Below are 10,178 nucleotides of genomic sequence, written 5' to 3'. Positions count from 1 at the left end.
TCGACGCCTCACGTTCATGGAGTACAGTGTCCTAAAACGCACACACACACATGTACAAACGCACGTATATTTCTACACACAGATTGAAAGGGAACCATTTTGAGAGCCTTTCAATACTCCCAAATAAATAAATAAACCCTTCCACAGAAACGCATTACAGTAATAATCCAGTTTGACACCTGCCCTGACTCAATGCTAGGGAATCTTGGTATCTCCAATTTATTGTGGCACCAGGGCTCACTCTGACAGAGAAGGCTGCTAAATGGCTCACAAAACTACACTTCCCATAATTCCCCAGCATTGAGTCAGGGCAGTTAAATCGGTCCCAAACTGGATTGTTTCTGCACTGTTTTGGACTGTGTTAATGAGAAAACACACTGCGGAAATGATCCGGTTTGAGACCTGTCGAGGCTCAGTGCTAGGGAATCCTGGGCATTATAGTTTATTGTGGCATCAGAGCTCACTCTGACAAAGAAGGCTAAATTCTTCACAAAACTACAGTTCCCATGATTCCCTAGCATTAGGCCAGGGCAGTGAAAGGAGTCCCAAACTGGATTATTTCTGTCACGTGTCTTGGACCATAGTCTTGCTAAACCAAATGTGAGAATATATTTTAGTGCAGAAATAATCTAGTTTGAGACTGCTTTAACTGCCCTGGCTTGATGCTAGAGAATTCTGGGAACTGTAGTTTTGTGAGGAATTTAGCCTTCTCTGTCAGATTGAACTCTGGTGCCACAATAAACTACAATTCCCAGGATTCCCCAGCACTGAGCCAGGGCAGTTAAAGTGGTCTTAAACTGGATTATTTTATGCAGTGTGTTTTGGCCCTGATTAAAAGAAGTAGCTGGGAGCATGAGATTTCCTAGACTTCAGGCTGCATCTACACTGGAGGAATACTGTAATCTGGTTTGACGCCGCTTTAACTGCCATGGTTCTGCTCTGGTGCAAAAAACATTACTGAGGATTCTGGACGGTATGATATGGGAGGTGTTTTGGTCCAGGCCCTCTGTGGGCACCACCACCTTTGAGGCTGAGTACACTCATCCCTCCATATTTGCGGATTTGATATTTGCGGCTTTGATTATTCACGGAGTTGATTAATATGTTCTCTCTAGGAATATCTAGGTCCTCCAGTGCAACTCTATGGTCAACTTTAACTAAAGGTTGTACCGAAAAACCTAGAGATTCCTAGAGAGAGTACTCTACTAGTCATTTGTAGCTCCTCCAATACAGTTCTATGTCAGTGTCTGGCAGTGCTGACCACAGAGCTGCACTGGAGGATCCAGAAGTTCCTAGAGAAATGTCCTCTCAGGTTAAAAACTTGGCGTTTTTGTTATTTGTGGTTTTTCCATATTCACGGGGGTCTTGTGCTCCTAGCCCTAGCGAATATGCAGGGACAAGTGTACATTGTTTTTGTGCCTCGGGATGCAGAAATAGGAAACCCCATTGTGGTACCAGTGCAGATGTCCTAACCACAAAGGAGGACAAGGCACCTCAAAATGGAGAATATTCAAGAAAAATCAAAGACATGGCCAAAGAAAAGATAAAAACACACTCATATAAATATACATTCATGCTTCCTGAGGGAGACATTTTGGAATTCCTTCTGGACAAAAGGTTGAAATGTTGGGCCAGGCCTGGAAAAGGAGGACTTCTGGACCCACTTAAGTTTTGAACAAAAGGGAAGAAAATGTACTGTATATAGTCTCGTTCAAGCTTCATCTTGCATCCACACTGGAGAAATAATCCAGTTTGACATGGCTTTAATAGCCATGGTTCCATGCTTTGGGATTCTGTAATTTGTAGTTTGTTGTGGCACCAGAGCTCTCTGACAGAGAAGGCTAAATGTCGCACAAAACTACAATTCCCAGAATTCCATAGCATTGGCCCATGGCCTTTAAAGTGGGGTCAAACTGGATTCTTTCTCCACTGCAGATGTAGCCCTTTTTTGTAGCCTGCCTGTGTAAGTTGAGAGAGCAACTCTCAAGAAAGGCTGCCTTGCCTGCATGAATCCCTCCAATACCACCTGAACCAAAACAAGACAAATTTTGACAAAATATACACTTGTGAGTTGTGACTAACACATGGTCATCAGTTTTTTTTCTTGTATGATTTTTAATATCTTTGTCTAATGAAGAAGGCAGTGAAACTTCGAAAGCTTGCAACACGTATTTTGTGCGTTTTGGTTGGCCCCATAAAGGCATAATTGTTTTGTAGATTTTGGATGTTATTGTACTGTATTGTATAAAAATAATAATAAAAATAATACTTTGCTATATGGCCAACACAGCTACCCCTGGATGTGCTTTCATTTCTGCGTATATACCTGCAGCAGGTTGTATCCTCAATGTTTAAAATGGAGAGATTTCTTCCTAAGCAGCAACCAATGTGTGCTGCTTCAGTAGGAAAGATAACAGCTGAGGCTGTGTGTGTGTGTGTTTGTGTGTGTAGCTTAGCTGATAATGAGTTTCTTCCCCTGATGGAGGGGAGATAATCTCTCCTTTTGTTCTTTGGTTTCCAAAATGAAAGTGCTAGGTGTGTGTGTGTGGATGCTTGGGCAGGGATGTGTGTGTTTCTCCTCTCTCTCTAGTCGTCTTTCTTGGCACTTTGGTGGGGAGACAAGAACTAGCTTCTTTCTGGTGCCTAGATGTGCTAAAAGAAAAAGGGGAAATGAGTGTATGATCCCCTTTACAATAAAGTACTCTATATACTCATGTAAAAGTCTAGAAATTTTAGTCAAAAAAATTACCCCAAAAACCTACGTTGACTCATCCATGGGTCAATAAAGATTTTCACATGAGGCTGTTAGTGTTCTTAAATTGTTGATATATCAGAATTCAGAAATAAATGATTACAAAATGGTTTCAAAACAGTTACATTCACACACTGGACACAGCAATGATTTAAGAATGATTTAGCAACGATTTAAGAACACTAACAGCCTCATGTGAAAATCTTTAATGTCAGTACTGTATTTGAACTCTTATAAAAGAAAGGAACCATCCCCAGGTGAAAGCCAAGACTGCAATCTGTTTTTGAAGCACTGACCCACTTCTATTCTCTCATCCATCAAATCTTTAGCGTGAGCACAAAGAGTTTTTACAAATGGAATTTTGTAAATTCTTTGGCATAATTTTCCTTTGCTTCATCCTTCAGATCCTTTGTTACATGTCCTTATGTTTTAGCCCCGACTTATCCACAGGTCATATCAAAATCCATAATTTGGGCCTCAAAACCTGCCCTTGACTTATACATGAGATCAACTTATAGTCAAGTATGTACAGTAGCCTTGTGTAGTACCGCAAGGACTGCATCCGCACTGGAGAAATAATCTAGTTTGACACCATTTTAACTCCATTTTGAGCCAAGGTGAGCCACCATTTTGGCTAAATGCTGTGTAATTCTGCAAATTGTAACTTGGCAGCAGAGCTCTCTGACAGAGAAGGCTAAATGTCTCACAAGACTACAATCCCCAGAATTCCAAGGCAGTTAATGTGGTGTCAAACTGGATTCTTCCTCCACTGCAGATGCAACCTAAGTGCTTCGGTTCTTTTGAGAAAAGTTGTTGGCATGTTATGGCCCTACTTGTACCAACTGTGAATAGCTGACTGGGAAAACTCTGATGAAAGATGTTGTGCAGAAGGCAGTAAGGCTCATAAGTGGAAGTGTAGTAGGAAAAAGAAACAGGAACACAGCAGGGGGGGTTCAGATAAGAGGTGTTGAAAACAGAAAAGAGAAAGTTTACTGTGGAAATAGATCACTAGTCCACTTTCACAGAGTGCTCTTGGATTACAGCAGAAAATGTTGAATTTTGTGAAAATAGTGGAGTGGAAAGGGAAGTATTAGAAAAGGTGAATGGAAGTATGGGGGGCAGAATTGAGTATTAAATAGAGTTGTTTTTACTGTGGCTAGTTGGGTCATTAAAAAAAAGAATGCCAGTGCAATATAAAAAGTATTTCCCCCCTTTTTAGAACAAACATACTAAGGATCCTGTTCCCTGGGTGAGGAGTGCTCTTGACCACCAAGTGACAAGTACACACTCAACAAAAAGTCTGGACAGCTTGCTTAAAATAACTCTGGGTGGCTTTTCTATATGTACAATATTGTACATTGATAAGTGCATATTTAAAATAGATCCTAACTTAGGGCCTGAACAGACAGGCCAAAATAAAGCTGCTTCGGGTCACTTTGGAGATATGCCGTTTAAATGCTGCATGCATCCTAAGAGGTCAGGAGCTGCACCATAGCCACACTCCAGTCCTAAGTACTAGAGCACAGCTTTGGTGCAGCTTCTGGACTCTTAAAATTAATGTGTCATTTAAACAGCATACCTTCAAAGTGACCCAAAGCAGCTTTATTTTGGCCTGTCTGTTTGGGCCCTTACTTTCTTTCTCTTTTAATTCATGCGAATATGTTTATCAAGCCTTTTTCGCATGTTCTAAAAAAAACACCCCTTCTTTTGTTACAAAAGAAGGTACAAATATTTTATGAGACCAGCCTCACCTACATCCCTGATGGGATAGGATAGATAACCTTTGGGGAACTCCCTCCTTAGAAACTCAGCTATTGCTTCATGCTTTTCTCTGGACTTTCAGGCAGGGATTGCCTGCCTCCCTGAAGCTGGGAGGGATGATGAGTTGCTTTTGCTTGCCTTCCCTGTCTACATCCAGGTAAAAGACTCACTGCCCTCACTTTTCATCCTCCAGTATTCCCAACGGCTCTTGGATCTTAAACATCCGAATGTGCCATCTTGCCAGCCCCCAAAACCCTCCCAGCATCATCCAAACGTGCCCTCCTTGACAGTACTCCATTTCTCCCTGAAACATCCAGCACTCTTTCTATGGGCTTTGGAGTCCATTTTTTCATCCTAACCAGCAGCCTTTTCTATGGGCTCTGGAGTCCGTTTTTGCATTCAAACCAGTACCCACTGCCCAGCCTCAGCACTGTCCACATTAATAATAATAATGCTTATTTATTTATACTCCGCTCTTCAGCCAAGAGTATTATGTGAATACATTCATTCCCCAGTAGCTCTATGCCCTTTCCCTAGAGGCATTTCCCGCTCGGCAGCAATGGAAACAGATGGAGTATCGGAAGCAAATGGAGCAAAATTGCAGCACCGCATCATGGGAAATGTGGAACCTTGGAGGTTTTGGGGGGTGTACCAGGACAGAAGCAATGTTGCATTCCACACCAGACCAATTCGGAGTGAAATCGAAGTGAGCTTGGAAACAATTTTTGTGAATTTACTGCTGTTATTGCAGCCATCATTGCACTTTGTCTTTTGCACAAATGGGGGCTGTGGCCCCCACCATGCTCCTTGTGGTGCTGGGGAAGAGTTCTGGAAATACTGTGGATCACTAAAAAAAGAACAACGTATGGGTCCTGGAGTAGATCAGGCCTAAACCCACCCTGAAAGGAAAGATGACTAAACTGAGGTTGTTGTATTTTGGCCATATCATGAGAAAAAAGGACTTACAGTACTAGAAAAGACTATAATGCCTGGTAAAGTGGAGGCAATAGGAAAAGAAGAAGACCACATTTCAGATGGATAGACTCAAACAAACAAACAAAAAAACAGGGCCATGAATCTGCTGGAGCTGAACAGGACTGCTGAGGATAAGGTGACTTGGAGGTTTCGCATTCATAGGGTCACCATGGGTCAAAGTCAACTTGAAGGCAGTTAACGACAACAACAAAAATACAATACAATTGTAAAACAAATTATCCAGATAAAATTCAAAAAAATACAATATAATATCAAACAAATTGATAAATACATACAATTGAAATATAAAAGATTATAAAACAACATTAAACTAAAATTCCATAAGCTTTGAAGAACAAAGTTTTTAACTGAGATTTAAAAATAACAAGAGAAGGAGCAGTCAGTAAGTTCAAAGAGTATGGCAAAGAGAGTGAAAAAGGACAAAGCCAAGGAAGGAAAGAAGCAGCCCTTCCTTAGGTGAGAAACTTGCACCGTTATCAGACAATGGCAATCTGAATGCAATCATGGGGTTTAGTGTTATTGCGTGATAGACTACCACACGCAATTTCAGGCAATGGAAAGTCAGTCCGAACGCAATCATGGAGTTTCACATTATTGCGTGAGAGGTGATCACACACAATTTTGGGTAATGGCAAGCTATTTTCGGGCAATGGGAAGTCAGTTCGAACGCAATTCAAATTCACGTAAATTCACTGAACTAGCAAATTCAAGTGAATGTGTTTGGGCCCCACTGTCTTTTAAAATTATGAGAAATTCCTCCCGTGTGATAAACTCCTTGAAGTTCCTAGAACACAGATCTCAGGCAGACTGATAAAAAGAAATAAAGGTTGAAAAACAGGAGGGAGATAGGCTGTGTTGGGCTTTGAAAGTAAAAACAGAAGGCTTGTGCTGAATCCTAGAAGAATTTTGGTAAAACATTCCGGTGAATATTTTCGAAGCTTGTTGGCAACACTCATCCAGCCTCTGTAATCCTCCAAAGGAGACTCCACCACAGTCTGAGGGAGTGTGTTCCACTGTTGAACAGCTCTTACTGTCAGGAGGTTCTTCCGAGTGTTGAGGTGGAATCTCTTTTCCTGTAGTTTGGATCCATCGCTCTGGGTCCTATTCTCTGGAGCTGCAGAAAAGCTTGCTCCAGTCTCAATATGACACTCCTTAAAATATTTAAACAGAGCTATCATATCACCTCTTAACCCTCTCTTTTACAGGCTAAACATACCCAACTCACTAACTCTCTCCTCATAAGGCATTGTTTCCAGACCCTTCACCATTTTGGTCGCCCTCCTCTAGACATGCTCCAGATTGTCAATATCCCTTTTTAAATCAGTTCTCTTATGGGAATATATAAATAAAATGAAATAAATAAAGTCCCTGAGTCTCGGACTACTTTATTTCTAACAGATGTTGAGAGCCACAAATGGGAAGAGTATATTATAATCTACTTTAAGATCTTCAGGTAAAACAATAAATATATCAAATATAGTAATTTGAGAGAGATGCGAGAGAGCACCCATGAGGACCCTGTCATCCTGACCACTACCCATACTGGCTGTGACTACAGGGAATCATTCCAACATCATCTGGAGGATCACCCCTTCCCCGCCCCCAATTTATACCTATCTTCTTATATCTTTTACTTGGGAGCTGGTAACAGACATAATCACAAGATGTTTTCAGTTCAAATACAATTATAATATATCCATAAAACAAGGAGATTTTGGTGATCAGTGTCTATTTGTAATCCTTTTGTACTTTTCTCCAGTTCAAGAACCAATTGAATCACATCACACCTTCCAAAATGAAAATGAATTACAGCTGCTAGGTTCAGTTCATTTAAGGAATGAAGTTTGAGGTTTGAGTTCAGAAAGTCATGTTTATGTTTTTGTTTTATAGATATTGTAATATGTATTGTACAATATTAGATATGTAGTAGATGGCAGTTTGTGTTTTTATGGTTTGTGTTAGCTGTCTAGTTGTTTTGTTAGTGGGTTTTTGTTTTGTTTTTTTCTTCTGTTAGTTGGTGTTATATGTCAATGTCTTAGTTTTTGTCTATGTATATATTTATGTATGTAATTTTTAAATTTCAATAAACTTTATTTTTAAAAAAGTGAAAAAGAAGTCCAAAGATGCATAACACATATTATAGGAACATGAAATGTAAAACCATGAATTAGGGGAAGCTAGACATTTTAAAACAAAAAAATGGAGCATATAAACATTGCAATACTTGGGGTGAGCCAGCTAAAGTGGACTGGACTGGGATATTTTCAATCAGATAACTAGACAATGTTTTACTCAGGAAATTAAAATCTAAGAAGTAATTGGGTGGCATTAATAGTGAGGACAGATATAACAAAAGTAGCCCAGGGAAAGAATGCAAACTCTGACCAAATAATATCAATATGACTTCAGGGAAAACCCAGATACAAAGAAAGAAGAGGAACGAATCGAAAGTTTCTGTGCTGGAGTTCAGGAGAACTCACTAGAACAGGACATGTTGATAATTATAGGCAATTGGAATTAAAAAAGATGGTTTGTTGATTACCATTTGAAGATGAACTCACAATTTTAAAAAGTAAAGTGGAAGCTGCACTCAGAGCACTCTCATTTCTTGGGAGAAAGAAATCGCCAGGAGCTGATGACATACCACCTCAGCTGCTTTAAGTTCTAACTAAAATCTGCCAGCAAATGTGGAAAACAAAACAATGGCCCAATGAACAATGGTTCACAGACCTGAACCCCAGTGTAAATATGTAAATAAACAAAATTAATTATTGGCTCTACTCCTTGGTTCCACTGTTGCCTCTTCAAAAGTACTGACCAGCAGACCTTTTTGAGGGCTGTTCTGGTCTTCAGGATTTAATAATGGGGGTCCTTGAAAGGTATGCTGTGACATGTTTGCTAGATAGGATAAATCACTATGATGTAGATGGTGTAATTGGAATACTTTGGTTAACAGATGCACTAACTGTCTGGTTCTCTTTTGTAGGATGATTTCCAGTTATTACAGTCTAAGATGTAGACAAAGTTCTCCAAGAAGCAGGTCAATTACCTATGTGTTCCCTTTTTGCTTCTGACAACAATTGTGTGGATAGGGGGTTGGTTGGTTTGGTTCTTTTAAGATCGCTTTCTGGACCTTGTAAATGACATTGGCTATTTGCAATAGTGGGACAGTCTTCAAATGGGTGATTACTGTGCCACTCCAGATAATTTTGGAGATCTTTTTCTAGATTAATTTCAGTATCAGAACCAGTTTTGTTATAAAACCACTATGCATGTAGTTATGTATGCTATAGCGAGATTGGGACAGGACCTATGTGTAATTCTGTTGATGTGGAAAAACCGCAAATAACAAAAACACTATGTTTTTACTTGAGAGACCACCTCACTAGGAATCTCTAAGTCCTCCAGTGTAACTCTGAGGTCAACATCTGCCAGACATTGACCACAGAATTGCACTGGAGGAGCTACAAATGCCTAGTGGAATGTTCTCTCTAGGAATCTCTAGATCCTTCAGTGTGACTTTTGGTTAAAGTTGACCATAGAGTTGTTCAGAGGACCTAGATATTCCTAGAGATAACATATTAATCAAACCTGTGAATAATCAAATCTGAAAAAGTCAAAGCCATAAATGTGGAGGATCAAGTGTATTAGGGCAAACAAAACTAGTTAATTGTCAATCGGGGGGGTGGCATACTTTTAAGTATCTGCAGAGTCATATTTTAAATTCACTTTAGGATAGCAACAGCTTGATTGGATGATAAAAAAAAATCTTCTACTGTCCTGAGTCTGAACACATTTACTTAGAAATAAGAACCAACTTGTTATAGAAAACAATAACTAATTCTTTTTGTTAAATAATGCTATGAGCATTTGTAACCATGTGCACACCCAGCTGGCTATTTGATAATGATGTTTCTTTTAAAAATTAAGAAAAAAGGATGCTGCAGTAAATACTATAAAACACCCTGGGGAGGAGGAGTCTCAGATCTCAAAGCGTGGGATCTCTTCTCCAGTTTGCAGACTGAGACTAAAGAATCTCAGGGCAGGGGAGAGTACTGTCTTTAAAAGTCAGCCCTTTGTATCTATGGATTCTTTATTAATGAATTCAACAACCCATGGCTTGAAAATATTTTTTAAAAAATATAAATTCCAAATACCAAACTTTGATTTTGCCATTTTATATAAGGGATGACATTTTATGATGCCATTGTATTTAACGTGACTTGAGCATCCACGGATTTTGGTATCTATGGGGGGTCCTGGAAACCAAACCCCGGCAGATAACAAGGCTTCACTGTATAGATTTTTGTGTATATAGATTTTTCTCAATTGTTAGACTTGGTGTTTTTTATTTGAACAGCATAATCTGTGCAGCTATGACTGATGCTTAATAAGGGCACTGGCCCTTATAATACTGCCCTTGTAACATCACCGGAGCCCAGTTCTTGTGACATCACAAGTACTTATCTCTAGATCTCAAGTTTTGGCCCTGAAATCTCAGGACCTAGGACAAGCCTGGCCTGGCAACCCTAGTCCTACATGCACATACCAATCCAATTTGCTGAGACTTTGATTTGCCAGTGCTCCCATCATCAGGCTGCTCTCTGGATAGTTACTGGGGTGGGGGTTGTAGGGTCCTAGATTTTAGCTCTGAGGTCCAGTGGTCCTA

General features: G+C 39.9%; 1 protein-coding gene across 1 annotated transcript in view; it reads right to left on the bottom strand.

The window, feature by feature from the left end:
- Nucleotides 1-10,178, bottom strand: part of RARA (retinoic acid receptor alpha) — a 938,446-nt gene that overhangs the window by 464,554 nt on the left and 463,714 nt on the right. The gene's annotated exons all lie outside the window — the stretch shown is intronic.

The sequence above is a fragment of the Sceloporus undulatus genome, chromosome 6 (genome assembly GCF_019175285.1).
Source record: "Sceloporus undulatus isolate JIND9_A2432 ecotype Alabama chromosome 6, SceUnd_v1.1, whole genome shotgun sequence".
Taxonomy (NCBI): Eukaryota; Metazoa; Chordata; class Lepidosauria; order Squamata; family Phrynosomatidae; genus Sceloporus; species Sceloporus undulatus.
This window is presented reverse-complemented; position numbering and strand designations above follow the sequence as displayed.